Here is a 20,158-nt window from a genome sequence, read left to right as displayed (position 1 = left end):
TTTAAGTCACACAGAATTTGTGTGCACTCAAAGTTGGGTTCTGGCGTCTTGTCAGCCCATTTGAGTTGTGTCGATATAAAGAAAAAATTGTGACGGTGTCGTGTATAGTTCCTGGGGTAGCTCAGTCGGGAGAGCATTTGTGCGCTAAGCGAAGGGTCCCGGGATCGATACCCGGCCCCGGAAGAATTTTTCCTTGAAATTATTCAAACCTGCTTTAAAAGGAGCTACTACCTGAAAATCAGATTTGCATAATCCATTAATCAATTTACACATCCTTATATTCATTTCATTTATTAGGCCTACATTCCCACAGATCTTACATTAGCATTGAAGATTTAAAATGCGGAATAAGTCAAAAGTTGTACAACTTTGTACGATTCGCCATAGATTACCTGACATTTACCTATGTTTTGGGGAAATCCTCGGAAAAAATCCGATCAGGTAATTGATCCAATCAGGAATCTAACCCTAGCCCGAGCGCATCTCCTAATCGGCAGACAAGCGAGTGGCTCTACAAAAATATACAATACCTAGATATATACATTACATGGAATGGAATTTCGGAAGGGGACGCTATGACCCAGCACTGCGTTCATCCAAGATCTATTGCGCTAACCTTCAAGCTATGCGCATTCCCAAACCCACAGCGGCTCAGTACACTAAGGTTCGCTGCGTATCCATGTTTCGAACAGGCAACCCCACTCGTACCTAGGCCAGCCCCCTCCGTGCGTCGCCTGCCGGTACACGTTCGGGGAATGCTATGGATTGATAACGAAATGGAGAAATGTTGACGTAATGATGTAGTCCTAGATGCCTAATATGGGGAAACGGAAGAACCCCGAGAAAAAACACCAACTGTGACTTTGTCCGTCACAAGTGTCACTACGGATTCTTGAATGAAAAAATCCCAAACATGACCGGGACTCGAATGCGGTCCGTTCGCATAGCAGAATGAAGGTCTGACCACTCAGCCGCCGTAGGGTCACATACATCACATACATACACCTATGTTTTCATTTCCAAACCTGTCTGTGTCTGTACCTATCGCTGTCTGTCTGTATACCAACCTAGGCCTACGCAACCACCTATCCATCTATCCTTCCACCTGTTCATCCGTCCATTCGTCTATGAAAAGTTAGGCTGATGGATGGTTGAATGGACGGACGGAAGGACAGGGGGACGGACGGACGGACGACGGATGGATGGATGGATGGATGGATGGATGGATGGATGGATGGATGTATGGAAAGAGGAGCGACTTCGACGGTCCTGAAAGCCAAATCAAGCCCTCTAATTCCACTTAGAAAATTATTGTTTATTCTTCTCTATGTAATTTGTCTGTGTCGTGCCGACATAAACCAATAGAGTTCCACCGTGTATCTATGGAACATATTGAATTAGAACGAAAATTGAAGTGCATAAACCACAAAATGGTATGATATACGCCTATATGATGTATGTGATATATATTTGATGTCAACATTTACATCCATTTAATGTGGACCTCACAATTTTGTATCCGGTGCCACAATTACATTCATTACAGATATACCTTTTCTAGACGCTCTTATAATTTAACTTTCGACCCCATTTAAATTGATCAGTATTCCCACCTTTGAAACCTAACAACTTAATTTAGATCATTCAAAATTGACACTTTTATGACTCTGTTCTTGACTTTCAGTTCACTTATATCGAACACACACTGTTTCTAATAATACTTTTTACTAAAACATACTATACCATTGTCCAATATGATCGTTATTATGTCTGTTTCTTGTGCACTTTTCATTTTTAGATCTCACTAATTTTCTACATATTTTTTTTCGCTATCCTAGCTAGCCTCCACCACCATACTCCTTACCTATTTTCATTACCTCTATCATCTTATTTAACTTCCTATTACACTCCTCTAAGTCATATTTAAATTTATTCACTATAACCTAGTCGTCTCTTCCTTAGCCGTCTCTAGACCAGAAACATCCACTTCGTCATTTTCTTTACTTCACTTCTCACCATTTCACTCTTGCACTCACAGAAACAATTTCACTTCTCCTCTCTGCATCGACCTTCCTTCCCACTAATCTGGTTAAATCACTTCCCAAATCACTTGAATTTTTACTCGTGTCATTAAACTTCATTGCATTGAAAATGGTATAAAACACTGTAGGAAACTCCTTTAAAACAATTAATTTAATAGATTAATACCTAAGGTGTCCAAAAAACTTCTCTCTAGAAAACATTATTCAATGTCTTCCTTTAAACACAGACTACTTTGACATAAAACTTAGGAATATTTTTCCTGAAAGAAAATGATAGCCTCCCAGGGGTTATCACCTTGTCGTGGTGGAGAGGCTTAGTACCAATGATCCAGACGACCATGTCAGAGAAGTCTAGTACGCTTTTCTTTCTGACTGGTATGAGGTGAGGGAAGCGAAGATAACCCACAACGAGAAGCGTCTGTATCCACATTGAACGGCTCTCAAGAGGAAGACAGAGCTCTGAAGCTGAAGAGAAAGCAATCTGTCTAGAGGAAGGAATCTCGAAGAAAAACCAAGGGGGAAGGCAGATCTCCGAAGCTGAAGTGGAAGCAGTCTGCCTAAAGGAAGGAACCTTGAATACAAACCAGGCAAGTTAGGGGGCTGAAAGATGGCAACCCCATCACCTAACTATATCTGCGCAGCCCTCGTAAGGCGGCCAGATGAAAATTATTATTACTGAAAAGCGATGTCGAAAGCTGGATAGATAAACTGTTGACGGACTTGGCAAAAAGAATAGGAAAACGAAACTGGATAAACTACTAGTAGCTACCTGGAACGTGAGAGGACTAAATAATAAAGAAACAGAAGTCATAGAAGAAATGAAGAGGAAAAAGGCAAATATATTGATATTAACAGAAACTAAAAAGAAATTACGAGGAACAAAAGAAATTGACGATCATCTGCTGATATATCATGGTGTAGAGCAGCAACAAAGAGCTTCTGCAGGAGTAGCAGTGCTGATAGACAAGACATGGAGAAAATTAATACATAGTTACATATATATATATATATATATATAACAGAGCGTATAATAAAAATGAGATTTAGAATAAAACGAGGATATATGACAGTGCTCGGAATTTATGCCCCAGAAGAGGGGAAAAAAGAAGAGACAAAAGCATTCTATAATAAGTTACAGAAAACCATTAATGAAACAAATAAAAATGACTATATATTATTATGTGGTGATTTTAATGCACGAATAGGCTCTAACCCAATTCCACGAATAATGGCACTGAAGGACAAAACACTGAAAATGAAAATGGAAGAGAATTAAGGGATTTCGCTTGCTTTAATAACTATAAAATTACAAATAGCTTCTTCAAAAAGAAAGATATTCATAAATTAACATGGTCATCAAGAGGGTTTAGGTCAATTATTGATTATTTCATAGTGAACCAGAAATTAGCTCCATCAGTAATGGATACCAGAGTACACAGGGGCTTTGACGTAGGAACGGACCATTTCCTACTAGTATGTAATATACGATTACCTGAGAGATGGTTAAAGAAACGAAAAACATTAGCTAAACCTAAAGAAACTTTTAAAGTATACCTTCTGCAAGAAGAAGGAATACGGAACTTATATCAGAATAGATTAACAACATTTCTATTAGAAAATGAAACAAGCGACGATATAGAGAAGGAATGGGAAAATATATCACATGCTATAAAAAAAGGCAGCCTCAGAAGCTCTTGGAAGAAGGAAAAAGAAACTCAACAAGAGAGGTCTTAAAATATGGAGTGAGGAGATCAAGGAATCCATTGCACAAAAAAAGAAAGCTTACTTAGAACATTTACAAAAGAAAACAGAACAAACTAAGGAAAATTATAAAATAAAAAGAAACGAAACAAAAAAAAATTAATCAAACAAGCCAACCAAGAAAGTTGGGATAGATATATTTCAAATCTAGAAAATGATATACACGGAACTCAAAAGTCAGCTTATAAAATAATCAAACATCTTAATAAGACTGAAAAAGACGCAGCATATATACCAAATTTAATAAAAGGAGAACAGTGGATTAAATATTTCCAAGATTTATGGTTCAATAATAATGCAGACGAAATACAACCATCAAAAGACAATTATGATGTTGACCTACTTGGAATTGAAGAATTAGAAGAAGCATTAAAACACACAAAATGCCGGAAAGCAAGTGGCCCAGATGACATAAATGCAGAATTGATAAAATATGGGAACACATTATTCAAACTACGTTTTTTACATCTTTTAAATATGTGTTGGATTAAACACGGTATACCATCAGGATGGAAACAAGGTAAAGTAGTTCCGATATATAAAAAGGGAGACAGCAACGAACCATTGAATTATAGAGGAATTAGTCTCCTAAATAGTAGCTATAAAATATATGCAAAAATTCTGGCCAGGAGAATACAGAACATTGTAGAAGAAAAATTATCTGAAGAACAAAATGGTTTCAGAAAGGAAAGGTCTTGCATAGATGGTGTTTTTACTCTTAAACAAATAGTAGAAAAAAGAAGAGAAAGAAATCTAGAAACACATCGCTTATTTATAGATTTGTAGAAAGCCTTTGATAGAGTTGACAGGAAACTTCTTTGGAATGCTTTAGAGGATAAAGGATTACCGAAACAAATAATGGAAAGTGTGAAGAGTGTATATCATAGCACATGCTTATGTATTGATTCGCCAGTGCAGAAGGAACACAGATATTTTTATATAAATCAAGGGGTTAGACAGGGGTGTACTCTTTCACCCGTCCTTTTTAATTTATATGTTGATCAAATCTTATTAGATTGGAAAGATCTCTTAACAGATGAAGGAATAGAAATTAGTAAAAATTATAGATTAAACAATATACTGTTTGCAGATGATATCGTCATGTTAGCAGAGAATGAAGACGACCTCCAGAAGTTGATATATAAATTTCAGAATGTCTCAGAAAAATATAATTATAAAATTTCACTTCAAAAGACAAAAGTGATGGCCTTCCGAGAGAAAAATCCAGTGAGATCAAAAACAATAATAGGGAAGACCCCAATAGAGCAAATATCACATTTTCAGTATCTGGGATGCTACATAAGTTATGAGAAAGATAAAGATTTGTATATCAAACTGTCAAAATTCCAGGCTATGAACGGGACCATCAGAAGGACTCTAGGATGAAAAACAATAAAAGAAACAAAATTAAAACTTTATAAAACATTATCAATACCAACACTCCTTTATGGAAGCGAGACATGGATAATGGGCGCAGAAAATAAAAGAAAAGTACAGACTGCCGAAATGAAATTCCTACGATATGTTAATGGAAGTAATCGTTCACAAAGTGCAGTCGTAGAGAACGGTTGTGTAGTAAGCAGCATATACAAGTAGGTTAGCGTGTGAAGAAGGTATGGGCGACGACCCAAATTCTTACAGGGCGCGAATCGGGTGCTTCAATGCAGGGCAGTGTTGCAGATGTTCAAAAGGTGAAAATGCAATAGTGTCTGATAGCATCAACATATTTGTGGCCGCAGCTGTTTTATCAGTTCTACTGATTATTGGAAATGTGGAGTTAAACCCTGGTCCTGGAGATACAGAAGGAAGAGTCTACAGTGATGAAGTGTTTCAAAGAGAATGGATAAACTATATGAAAGAAACGAGAGAAGACAGACTAAAGGCAAGTTTTCTACTAAACAAAGTAGCAAGTGATATAGATACATTAGTAAACAGATACACTGAAGTGGAAAAGAAGTTAAAGGAGGTTATCCAAGAGCAGGTGGTGTTAAAATCGATAGTTAAAAAATGGGAAAATGACAGTAGAATTAATAACATTGTAATTTATGGTGTTGAAGAGCGCAATCATGAAAAAGGAATTGATACTGGTTTCGTAGTGTTAGAATTATTAACTAAGTATTTCAGTCTAAACTTGGACATAAGTGCGATTAATAACGCGTATAGAGTCGGTAACGGAAAAAAAAGACCAATTATTGTGAAATTGAACAGTTACTTTATCAAAGAGCACATCATTGCCAATACGCGTCAACTCAAAGGCACAAATATATTCATAGAAAATGACTTTGCAAAAGAAATTAGAGAGAAAAGAAAGAAACTAATTCCAATATTAAAAGAAGCTCGAGGTAAAGGATTGAGGGCAACTTTAGTAAAAGATAAAATGAAGATAAACGGAAACATAGTTAACGTAGAGGCCTTAAATAATCAATTCACTGAGGATTTATTAAGTTGCTGCAACAACAGAAATAACGAAATAGAGACTTGTGGAAATAGAGCATCATCGACACCACACGTAAACAGAAGTGCATCACGAAACAGGAAGTCTAGAAGCGTAGAGAGGACTGATAAGAAAAGTAACTCATCAAGCGGGCAGAAGGAATCAGAAATAACAAATAGAAGAATTGATGAGCTTACGGCAGTGAATGATATTAGAGCATACCTAAATAAACTAGACAGCACTGTTTTCACAGATCCCTTTAGAAGAAAGAAGAGTGAAGAAGGAAAACCTTGTATGGAAGAAGAAGCTGGAACCAGTGAAGATGCTGTTTGGGGAGCTGGGGCACAGACTGAGAGAACGACCAGTGAGGGTAGTCCGAGGCGCGCAAGTGAAAATACATCAAGGAGAAGCGATTGTGGATCAACCGGCAAAGTCAGCGCAAGTGAAGACCAATTAATAAGAATGCCACATGCCGTTGGTAGTCCGGGGTGCGCGAGAGGAAGTGCTACAATTTGGAGGAGCTGTGCGATACCGACCGATGAAGTAGAAGCAGGTGACGAACAGTTAATAAGAGGTAAAATGACAAATAGAAACTCTAACAGAAATAAAGTAGATTCAATCAAAACTATAGATACTGAACGAAACTACCTACTAAGAGATAGGCATCAGCAAAGATTAAATTTTCCTAAAATCAGAAAAACTTATTATTAATTAAATAAGGTAAGAAGACAGGTTTTGAAAATAAGATAGAATTACGTCAAGGTTTTTTAAAATAATAAAAAAAAATTGAAAATAGAGAACTAAGGTAGTTATTAAGGTATTCCGATAGTTATATTAATTAGTAAAAGTTCAGAAGAAAATTTGACTTCATAAATTGGTTAACTAATATATTTTAATTTCAATAAGAATGCAATTATAATAAATTTATTAGATCATAATAGAAATCATAACAGAAATGAATCGATAATGAGTACATGCGACATAATGATGAAACTAAATTGAGGTTGATTATGTAAGCAATTTGTCAAGCTTGTTTTTAGCAGGCATGCGGTAGTCTTCGTAGAAGTTACGCAAACGTTTCTGCTGACATGAAAATATTGTAAGAAAGAAAGATTAACCTACATATGGAATGTACCGATTCAGCTATTTCAGGTTCATGACTTACTGTATGTCGACATCTGATCATATAATTGGAATAATAAATTATTATGTAAAATAAGACCTAAATATTACAATTAGATTTTTGAAAAGGAGCAAATAATTAAGGTTTAAAGTCTTAAGGATTATCACGATTGGTTTAAACATGCACTAAAACAAGACGTAAGTGCAAGTTTGAACCAATAAATTATTGTCATTTGCGATAGATTAATTAGTTTAGGAAATTGTATATTTATTATGTAGAACTACATTTGTATATAGATCTTTTGTTAAATTATTAAGTTTTGTACTTTTGTGAAAAATATCAATAAAGCTATCTATCTATTGTTAAACATCTGAATGGAAGTAATATCATGGACAAAATACAGAATGTAGAAATAAGGAAAAACTTGCAGATACAAAGTATGGAAGAAAAAATCCATGATTATAAGCATAAATGGACAGAACATCTATTCAGAATGGATGATAGCAGATTGCCTAAGTTAGCCTTAAATTACAATCCTAGAGGCAAACGTGAGGTGGGAAGACCCTGGAAGAGATGGACACCCTGCTGAGACATCGCCGGAACAGGCCGAAATGGCCTAATCCATGACGATGATGATGATGATGATGATGATGATGATGATGATGATGATGATGATGATGAAGAAAATTATAGAAACCAACAAAGGAGGTAAAAAGCGAAATTTGAAATAATTGTTGAAGTTCGAACAGAAAGATTTTTCTCTGACAACAAATGGCAGTGCCTTTACATTACCATAACTGTACTCTCGGATTTCGTTTGTTGTAATCGTGTTCTACTGTATATCTTCATACAGTAACCTCATCATAAATTCTGCAGTATAAATTACATTCAAGTTCGCTCATTATATAAACTGAACTGTTTCACTGAAGGTCACAGTCGTCTCTGTTACTCTAATTAGAACTGCTTCATTTTGTGGTATTTACTATTAAATAAGTTAAAGCATAGCATTACCGCTGTTGGAAGGTCATAGTCTTGTAATCAAAACCCGCATAAGCCGCACGTGTTCTTTTCTGTGCATTGTAGTAAAACATTATAGAGAAATGATTTCCATTAGTGGTCCGCGGACCAAAGAGCATTAATCCATCCAGGGGTTCCGTGGCACTATTCTGAAGGAAAAGCTCCATTCATGAAGTACGATTTTTTATACAGATTCAGTATTTTCACATAGCCTATAGTCAGCTGAATAAATTTTGAGTAGTTGTGTATGATAACTAGAGCCGTATTTTGTCCCGGGAGGCTACAAGGTTAAGTATTTCTGGAGTTTTTACCGTAGCGGATGAAGTTGTGTGCATATAGCAAGCCTACTACTTGTGTTTGCTCAGCGACTTCTGTGTGGTTAAGTTGGGGAAAAGAAAACATAGATCACTTTAAGAATTACACTAACATTTGCAATTTATATTATTTAAAGTATGTACATTAGAATACGCTATTTTCACTATTTACATTATAATAAAATATATGAGAAAGGCGAATGTCCTGGAGGTTTTACGGAGACTGTGTTGATTCCAATACCGAAGAAAGACAATGCCAAGAAATGTAAGGAGTTCAGGACTATAAGTCTAATATCGCACTCCACGAAGATTCTCTTGCGAATACTGAATCGACGTTTATATTCTAAGATGGAAGAACAGTTGGAAGAAGAGCAGTTTGGCTTCAGGAAGGGAAAAGGTACGAGAGATTCAATTACACTGCTACGAACAATCGGCGAACGATACCTAGAGAAGAATAAAGAAGTGTATGTAGTATTTGTGGATCTAGAAAAGGCTTTTGACAGAGTGAATTGGAGTAAACTGATGGGGATCCTAACGAAAATAAATGTGGATTGGAAAGAAAGAAGACTTTTCAGTAATATTTATATGAAACAACGGGTCAAAGTCAGGATAGGAGACTAAATGTCAGAAGGAAGTGCAATTGGGAGAGGAGTACGTCAAGGATGTCCTTTATCACCTACCCTGTTCAACATCTATTCGGAGGATTTAGTAAAGACTGTAAGCTTTTAATAGAAATAGAAAAAGGACTTCTGGAAAAAGAACTAAAGAAGAGACTAGTAAAGTGCTTTGTATGGAGTGTAGCATTGTAGGCAGAAACATTACGACGAAGTGAAGAGAAGCGAATAGAAGCATTTGAAATGTGGATATGGAAAAGGTTGGAACGTATGAAGTGGACAGACAGAATGAAAAATAAAGCTGTGTTGGAAAGAGTGGGTGAAGAAAGAATGATGCTGAAACTAGCTGAGAATAAACTGCCTGCTGAAGGATGCACTGGAAGAAATGGTGAAAGGGAGAAGAGTTCGAGGTAGAAGAAGATATCAGATGATAGAAGACATTAAGATATATGGATCAAATGAAAAATCAAAGAGGAAAGCAGAAAACAGGAAAGATTGGAGAAAGCTGGGTTTGCAGTGAAAGACCTGCCTTTGGGCAGAACACTAAATGAATGAATGAATGAATGAATGAATGAATGAATGAATGACACTATAATAAACAACGCAGGCCTACATTGATCAAACATTATTTACACAATTATGCACAGTGCTGTGTATTGTAATGACAGGTATTTTATTTCATAATACGATAGCCTTCTTATTTGTAAATAGTGTATAAAGGGGCTTCCGACACTGACTGCTTACGAAAGCCGATTGTCAAAGAGACTGCTTTTCGTCTCTAGAATATGATCTTTCTACAAATATAACTTTTGTGGAATATGATTTTTATTTTTAATATATCAATCGTCTTATTGAACACTAAATTGTAATTATTTAAGTCTTGGAACTGCATGTAACTAAACACATCTACATTTTGCTGTTATTATTATTATTATTATTATTATTATTATCATTATTATTATTATCATCATTCCATTGTTTTTTGTGTTGCTGTTATTTATATTTGCTACGCATTTTTATACTGGTTGAATGGAAGAGAAGGCCTTTTGTCTTAACTGTACACAGTGAAAATAAATGAATTAAATTAACAAATAATTTAAATTGTAGGAAACATCATCGTAGTATTAGTCTTTATCACTATAATGCATTGTAAACAGTCTATGAGGTCTAGTTTTGAATCATGAACAGAATGTCAACTTTAACACAAACAAGATGCTATGGCACGCGTCAAATATGACGTCACGTAAATATAGTCTATGTACAACTAACCTTATCTTCGTACGCCCTGGGAGAAAATACGGTCCCTAATGGTGATAGCTGATGTTTTGGCGTACTGAGCACTCTCAATACTAGCCTTGAAAGTACTTGTGTGCATATCTTCTGTGTTTAAGATGAGAGTGAGACAATGAAAAAAAAAGTTGCGGTTATGGGCAGGTTATGGGCAAACCTAGTTAAGGTGATAGCCTGGCTAGTATACCAACACGAGACAAATCTGGAGTCCACTGAAGAGGAGTAGCCAACAGAAGTTAAACTAAACAAGGATGAATTCAGAAATTACCTCCTTGCACCAAGTCTAGAAATTCATGGATAAAGAATTCTTTTGATTGTGATGATGTACAATTAATAACTCTATCTGAGGAATATCAAGTTGCACTTTTGATGCGTGACGGTTCATTGAAAACAGTTTAAAATAATGTACGCTGGACAATGACAATGAGGTTACAAATTAGGGAAAACAACTAGAAGGTACACGAGCCGCGTTCTTGCAAAGGGATTTGGAGTTGCGGGAAAGAAAATATGTGAGCTCCAAGCTGATACGCCATTTGTCTCGCTCCGTTTGTCGCCGTTCCATTGAAGGAAGAAGAAAGGGAGAAGCCGTATGATCAACGTAGTTTAGTAGGTACCACTTTAAAAGGGAGAAAGGAATGTCGAAAAGTACATTCAGAACTAGATTTTTTGAAGCAGCAGGGCACGGTTGCCTAAGATGTTACCCGAGATGGAAAGAGGGGAGTGAGACAAGATCTTAGGCAGAGTGAGTGAAGACCAAAATTAGCTCGCCAGAAATCAGCGGCTAGTTTTGGGTTATGGTTTTTCCAGATTATTAGAAAAACAATTTTAAATGTTTAATTCCATTTTGTTCCGCATGATTTTATAGATAAACATGTTTGAAATGTTGTTATATGAAGTACAATCTTAGAAATAGGCTCGATGTTGATTCACATTTGAGGCTAAAAACTTTAAATATTTAACATGACGTAAAATAGATTTTTGCTGACATGACTTATCCCGTCACATTTAGATTGAGTAGCTGCAGGAGATATATGAGCCGTTGAGAGCAGAAGTGGTGTAAGTCAAAATTGGGTAATGAGAATTAAAGTAAAAGTTCTGTAAAATACAGCGCAAAGTATTAATTAATGTGTCCTTCGTACTATGCACTGACTACTAACAGTTTAAATAAATTAAATATTAATGCTACTTTGCATTGTATTTTACAGAATTTTTACTTTAACCCTCATTACCCATTTTTGACTTACGCCATTTCTGCTCTCAACGGCACATATTTTGTTCACTTATAGCCTAATATAAGTTAGTAGAACTAAATTTGTCTCTCTTTTTTCTAACTAAAACACATTTTCTCCAAAAAGTTGCTTCGCATAGATATTACCATACATACATAGTCTACATAAAATTGTTCAAACGTAGACAGTCACTTGGTTTGAAAACAGCACAACTGCAATATTCATCTAATTCAGAACCACTGCTTTAGAACAGGGCTATATGTTTATAAAAATTCTACCGATAAAGATTTTAAAATCATATCTCGATGACTTACTGTAAAACACAGGTCTAGTTGGGTGATACGTTCTATTATACAGGGGCGCCACCTTGAGATTTACTGTAGGTACGCGCTATTGTGCGTCGTCGAGCGAATTACCTTCTGTCATTGACCGATGCCTACATCATCAAGCATTATTTCTCACCTTAGTGTCGCTTTCGACATTTCCCAGTCACACCATAAAAATTTACTGTTAGAATTCTGTCACCAACAGGAATTGTATTCGGTGTCTAGATTCCCTGAGATAACTTCACAACATATCACATTGTTTCGAAAACAATAAGATTTAGGACACTGTTATTTCGAAATTAGGGACAGAGTTTTTTTCTTCTACATTCTCTTTCCCATTCTTTATGTAACACCAAAAATATATATCGTCTTCTATTTCCTGTATATTCTGTCAAATTTATGGTAGAAAAAGCGAGTATGGAGAGAACTTTCTTCGGGTAATCCATTTTTCCTTGCCAAATAAACGTTAAGTAGCCTGTGTAGTTTAAAAGAGAGTTAAGTGAGTTATTTATTGTATACAGAGGAAGTGTTACAAATAAGGAATACGATTTTGTTTTTTCGTTTTGTAACCTAGGCCTACATGTTTTTAATACTGAATTAAAGTATAGTTCTGTTTATTGCTGAATGTTCCTGTGAATGGCACACTGGACTTAAAAGTTCGTAAGATGTTATAAAATGTTTGAGAAAAATAATTTCCTCAAAATCTAACATATTTCCTTCATAAAAATGAAGATACAAATATGGAATAGGCCTACTATTAACAAGTGACAAGATTAACAAAATTGTAAAGTCAAAATGGCCTCTGCTAAGAAAAGCATAGAACAAGCATTAGAAGGTGTTTTCCCAACCGTAATACTGAATCCAGATGAATCGCCTTTCACGTCTTTTCTCTAACTTGTCTTATAGCTTCTTGCATTGCCTTTTCATTCCACTGTTTTCTAAGTTTGTTGGAAGTGAGGTTTACTACAGGTGCCAACACTAGTAACGAGACAGAAAGCCAGGTTATAAAGATGGAATACCAATAATACTAGTATTTCATATTAGTGAAACACTGATGTTGTAGATCATAACCTCAAAACATATCAATTTTAAAACGAAATCAATTAAACATATATTGCTATAAACGTAGATTATTTCTCTTTAAGAATATATATAATTCTATCACTGAGGAATAACAATATACATCATTAATATTTCTAATATTGAGTAATAACAATGTATATTCAAGGAAAGCACTTGCCGCCAAGATTTTCACTTTCCTCGAAAACGCAATAATCATAAATGTTTCAACAGTTCAGCTTCTATCTGCAAACTAACATTTTTCCGCGAAAGAAAGCATCAGTGCGTATTAATTTGGAAGGCTTCCGCTAGAATAAAACACTTCTGAGGTCGTATATTACACTATTTCATATTTGTACCCATATTTCATATTTGTAACACTTCCTCTATTTATTATTTGCAAGTTCATTGGATCCGGTACCATCTCCGACAGGTAAATAGCCATTTGTCCCCTTTCATAGGACTGAGTGTCCCTACTCCCTCTTGATTTTGTTTGTGCAGTTTCATTTAATAAGTGATCAAATACCACAAAGGTCGCATACCAGGACAATTTCACTATTTGTTACTGTCTCATATCTGTTCAGAAATGCCTCTAACTTTGAGAACGAAGCAGGTAAAGTGATTCAAACTATCAACGGAAAGATGATGACGATGATGATGATGATGATGATGAATGTAACTAAACAATTTTATAATCTAAATATTGTACAACACTTCAGGCATTCTAAACCATGTAATTTTCGAGTATATGGCTTAACAGTGGAGGTTGAAACGACTTAACGACTTTACCTTAAGTCGTATCTATTTCAGACTGAAATAATATAAACTACAGACTACCAAGAAAATTAGATATTTTTTTCAGACGACCTGCGACCAAAACGGATCACTGGGGCCAATAACATTTGTTTACTGGATGGTAATAATTAAAAGGAAGAAGAATTGGCGACAAATTACGAACACTGAACGTCTTTGCACTTCTTCCTCAGCAGTGGCCACGTCTGATCTCTTCATCAATCGAACACTTGTATGACAGACAATGAGATGCGGCTGTGAAGTTTGCGAGATTCCAAGCTTCCGCTACACGACACAGGACATCACAATGACAAAAATATATATGCTCTAGGTAAGATTCAAACCCAGAATCGTAATTATTTGCAGACTTATAGCTGCACCCTAGGCTTTACGTACACTGCGGCCAGCTTCAAAATTTTGTTTACTTGGTTATTTAATGATTCTGTATCAACTACAGGGTTACTTAGCGTCGATGGAATTGGTGATAGCAAGATGGTATTTGGCGAGAAGAGACCGAGAATTCGCCATAGATTACCTGACATTCGCTTTACAGTTGGGGAAAACCTCGGAAAAAACCCAACCACGTAATCAACCCAAACGGGAATCGAACCCACGTCTGAGCGCAAATCCTGATCGGCAGGCAAACGCGCTACCGCCTGAGCTACGTCGGTGGCTGCTTCAAAATTAAGTACCATACTCTTCTTCTTTCAATGATAAAATTACAGTAAAATATGCCCTGAGGAAAACAATTTAAGAAAACACATAAATATTTTTAAAATGGAACAGATAAAACTTGAAAAATAATTTATATAATAATTAATATTACACTGTATTGCACGGAAGTTTTCTTGTTATTAAGGTGGAAGAACTGCATTGCCTAAATGTCCTGCGGGGTTACTAATATCGCTGTCGTCATCATCGTCATCGTCATCGTCCTCATCATCATCATCATCATCATCATGATTTACTTCCAAGGACTGATCTTTCCGATCCGTTCTATCCTTAGCTACTCATGTGAGCACTATGGCCCAATCTTCTTGATCATGTAGTGAACTATACCAAGATCATAGTTCAATAGAGGACAAACAGAAAATGAGAGACAAAATCCAGTCTCAATACAACGGGGATAATCTCCATTTCTCTGCTGGAAATTTAACTTGGTTCTATTGGATTTGTAATAGAAACGTTATTGCTGAATCCACAGCTCAGCGCTTGGTTTATTACACCTATAATTTATACTACTTCCGTCGGAAGAACGACAGACTAAAGCGGCGATGTCAAGGTCAAGAGCACGTAGACGGTTCTGCGTGCGATCAAGCGCTCACTGGTTGCGATGAATCAATTCTGCAGGCAGCAGCAGTGAATAAGAAGGGGTGGACAAAGTGAACTCTATTGGCATATCACTGTAAGATGAATTAAACTGTTTTAAATAATAGATAACGTGTTACATTCATACAAGACAACAAGAAATCATAACATGTTTTGTAGTATGTTCCTGTCTAATAAATGCAATGAATTATAAAATAGTACGCTACAATAAATAATAAACATAGCTTCTCTTTAACTTATATAGTTTCAGATAATAGCTTGAATATAATTAATTTGTATATAATTATCTAATAATCCAACTAGTATAAAAACACTCTTTTCCTGTTTTAAACTTACCAATACAAAAGTGAAAGAAATTACAGGACATTGTGCATACGGAAAAATGAATAATAGTCTGTAAGAAATAATAAACCTAGGCCTATATTTTCTTTAACTTAGCTGTTTTAGATAATGAGACATACCTAATTAATTGTTATGTAACTGTTACATAGGCCTACTTAATAATGTACTTATTATATGAACAGCATATTTCTAAAAACAAATTAAATTCCTGACTTCTCATCTAATACAGAAGTGTTTTTTTCTTGTTTTTGCCGACATCAACCTTCTTATGTCCGGCGAAATTATGTTTCCTGCAGCATGACGTAGCATAGCACGCTTATTATCATCTGATAATCTTGATATTAGCCTTGGTTTTGTGAGGTTCATAAGTGATGAAAATTACTGTGCGTGCTTACTGTCAAATATAGAAATAATTTGCTCCGCAAATATTCGTATCCTAGATATATTACCCGGCAAAGCCAACCTCCTCACTCCTCTATAATATAATTCCATCTCTCAACATTTCTGTATTTAATAGTTTTATCACAGAAGTAACTGCAGTAATGTCAGATCGATAACAACCGAATTATGGTTTCCGCTCATGGCTTGGAAACTTTTGAAGAGAAGAGGGGAAACAAGTAGCATTGCAGTTACCCAACTACTTCTTGTATATATTTACAAATGCAGTCATTAATTTTTCTTAATGGCAGTTTATATTCTTCACAATATGTTGCCATTTATGGATACAAGCCAAACATTGCGGATGCAAATTCACTTTGCGCACGATTGTGAGACGAACAATAAGTTTTCTTTTGCGATAATGCACGGATAAAGAGAGAAGTGATGGCAAGGAAAAGAAAAAGTTGAGCGACCTTCATTTAACGTTTTGTCAGCAAGTGATGACGCCAATGTTGAGGAGTTTCTGGTGGATCATCGCTAAGAAATATTACTAGTTTTTACAGTAAATGTTTCAGCCTAACAAAGGAAATAACATTCAGCTAAACTCTCTTTCACGGTAAGAAGAAGACTGATTTTGTTGAAGATTCTGTTGATAGATATGTATTTTCTATTATGAAAGCAAAACATGTTTTTTTAATCTAGGTTTCCGTGATTTTTCTAAGTTGCAAGCACAAATGTTGGAATTAGTCTCCAAAAATAAAAATGACCCACGAGCATAAAAAATTATCCTTCCTTTTTCATGAAGTTTTTTTTCACTTTTTCAGTTGCTAGTGGCAAGAACTAGGCGTTTGTAACTCTCATGGTGGGAATTCCGATTAGGCGATTAGTGAAGGGTGAAAATTTGCTTGGCGTTTCAAGGGCTGATCCTTACACTCAGATACGCTATAGTCCATTGTGCTCCACATAGGTCTATATGGGATGATTATACAAGTTCGACAGGTGGCCCAGGTGGCATTCGTGAATCCGACGCTAACAGACAGGCCATCCTGCCTCAGCCATAATATAACCAGATCTCGTCCGCAGATGAGTAACTTTGTAACCCAAATAATGAAACTGCCAGCCACAGTGTACGCAGCGGCTAAAATCTTTTGTGGAAGTGACATGTTCGAATTCCGCCTAGGGCATTGATGTTTGTAAGTTGTCAATATAATAGGTTGGGGTGGAACTTATAAATCCAATTACTATGATGTACCGAAGTGCATATGATATTTCCATTCCACTCATCTTTCATTATAAATCCAACCTATATCCGTTAATTTTACTATAGAAAAAAGTATTAAAATTTGTTTAAAAAAGCAGAAAGATTACTCAACTAAATTGTTGTTTAAACATTTCAAAGTTTTCAACATTAAATAAATTTATTATTTTATTTTATTAATATACGTATTTTCACAGAAATCTTAACTTTGAAAGGTGTATACATAAATATAGAACTAAAAATACGAAATCTCTGCGTTTGTCTGAACCTAAATGTAAAACCAATGCAGCTTTTTATCATAGCATGAGTCAAAGTCCTAGACTATTAAACAAATTTTATTCCAATACTATTTCAACCACGAATCCCCTCCAAATTAATAAAAAAAAATTTTAAAAATTGTACTGGATTTATAATTTGGGTTTAAACATATTAAACTTTTTTTTAATCTGTATTCACTCTCAATTTTAATTTTATTTTTGTCTGTATTGGAATCCTCTCCTATGCACGAGTCTTACTCATTCAGGAGCGGGCTAGTTTATCTTACTTTGTATTAACTTGTATTCATTTAAAATTTACTAGCAATAAAGTAAATAAATAAATAGAATAAATTTACTACGCTGTCTTATGTCTTGTTGATCACACATTAAGAAAGTACTTTTATGCGTCAATATAAAAGCAAGTGGCAATCTGAAATATAAAGGGAATATGGAGTACAAAGAATCGATGAAAACTAATCACTTTGTTCATCATAAAACTAACATACTGTTTCCAAAAATTGAATAGTTATTCTATTCTATGTAAGATACGACTTTTATTTATCCTTATCACTTTGAGAGCACTTTTCACTCCAAGATACTAGGCTGTTCAAATGAAACCCAGCCATCGTTAAAAGAAATAAATTAAACTTACTACTCAATACTCGCCACGGTTGTTGACACACTTCTACCACTGCAACACCAGGTGTCGGATACCAGCTTCATGGAATCCCTGTGGCCTGCAGATGAACCATTGTTTAACAGCATTTTACATACGATGAAAATATTTTCTTCAAATCTCCAAACATATGGAAATCGCATGGAGATAGGTCTATTCTGTGAAAGGGTTATAGTAGTGTTTTCCAGCGAAACCTTTGCAACTCGTTTTTTCTTGATCTAGCATCGTCATGGAGTAAAATCACTCTTCTTGTCAAAATTCCTGGACTTCTACTATTGATGATTTGTCTAAAATGCTCGAGATGTATGTATAGTTGTAGGCATTGATCATTCTTTGTCCACGTTCCAAAATTTACACTAGCAATGGACTTCCATAAACGAAAATAAAAACGATAACTTTCCCTGTATTTTCTTGCAACCCGAATTTTTTAGGGCGAGGAGATCCGGTGTGTTTTAAATTCATTCTAGATCGACGGGAGAATGGCTCAAAAAGATGTCACAGGACATGTCACCTGTCACAATGTGATGCAAGAGCTGATCAGTTGTTCACCTTCCTCCTGATATTGTCTGAGATTCTCTTGCAAATTCTCACGCATTGGACTTTCTGCTTAACAGTTAAATATTTTGGCACCCCGAGCAAACTTTGTAATAAACTAAGTTGCCTTAGAGTTATTTTCCAATTCTCTCGGACAAGAGCATCAAGACATTGAATTGAATTTGGCATGATTAACCTTGAGTGCTTTCCGGTCATGTATTGTCCTGTAGAGATGTTCGGCCGGAACAAAATCACACACAAACAATTCTTTACACCTGATTTTCCTAGACATGTTTCTCTAAATATTGTAATCATTATGCGATGGATTTCAGCAGGTATGCCTTTCTGCAGCTCAAGAAATACTTTTACACGATCGTGTTTTTTTTTCTGTATTTACAGCTATTGTTGTTAGGCTTTGAAAGTTAGAATAGAAACTTGTTGCTAGGGAAACCATTCTTCATAACATAAAACTATACTGAAATAGACCCATCACAGTGCACTTATTGTTACTTAGTTACCATTACAGTGCAGTTTTGCGAAGGCTTTGGAATAATATTGCTCTAAATTTTCAATGCAAAATATATTGTATTTGAAATTTTAAAAATATGATCGTGCAAAAATGTTGTACAATACACGTTTGTGAATTGCATTACAAAATCGCTCTGCTCGTTTTTCAAACTTTTCCTCGATTTTGTAAAGAGCACTTCCCAACCTCATATCGTAATATATTATTACAGTACGCTGTTAACTTTTGGACGCTTTCAACTTGCATTATTCTCTTTTCTTTTTTTCATTCATTCGTAGCAACAGTGACAGGTATTCCAACCATACCTATCCATATAAAGTCTATAGCCATTGTTGGCATTACACCTAAACCGAATATCGGTCGATATTACACTCATAGGCATCCGATAAGGAACTCAGTGCGCAGAAATCAGCGGGTGTGACTGTCTCGAGCAGGTGACATATGCTCCCGTTCCCAGCATGTTCTCGCGCCTACTGCAGTGGTGGGGGGGTAAGAGGGGTATATCATGCGCGTCGCGAGGAGTCCGAGATGAGTTTTCCTTGTAGGATACCTATAGTAAGCCTTGGCTGACTTTCATTTGAAATAATCTAATATTTATATGTTGACTGTGTCAGTCTCCATATTTCCTCGGTTGTTTTCTCTGTTTATCAGAGTTCTCTGAAGACTCAAAAGATGTTGACTTGCAGAGAAATCTGCAGTTTTTAAATGAGACCCTAGCCAGTAAGATATGTTCGCAATTATGAAGATTAATAAATATAGGAACAGCTGGAAGACATTTTTTTTTTCCTGGAGACCTCTCGGTCAAGTACAAGGCTCTTTGCTGTAAATATAATAATCAGGCCACTAACTTTACTTCT

General features: G+C 35.6%; 1 protein-coding gene across 1 annotated transcript in view; it reads left to right on the top strand.

The window, feature by feature from the left end:
• Positions 1 to 20,158, top strand: part of LOC138701167 (beta-1,3-glucan-binding protein-like) — a 109,459-nt gene that overhangs the window by 64,751 nt on the left and 24,550 nt on the right. The window lies entirely within an intron of this gene.

This window comes from Periplaneta americana, chromosome 1 (genome assembly GCF_040183065.1).
Source record: "Periplaneta americana isolate PAMFEO1 chromosome 1, P.americana_PAMFEO1_priV1, whole genome shotgun sequence".
NCBI lineage: Eukaryota > Metazoa > Arthropoda > Insecta > Blattodea > Blattidae > Periplaneta > Periplaneta americana.
The sequence above is the reverse complement of the archived record's forward strand: the minus strand, read 5'-3'. Positions and strand labels throughout refer to the sequence as shown.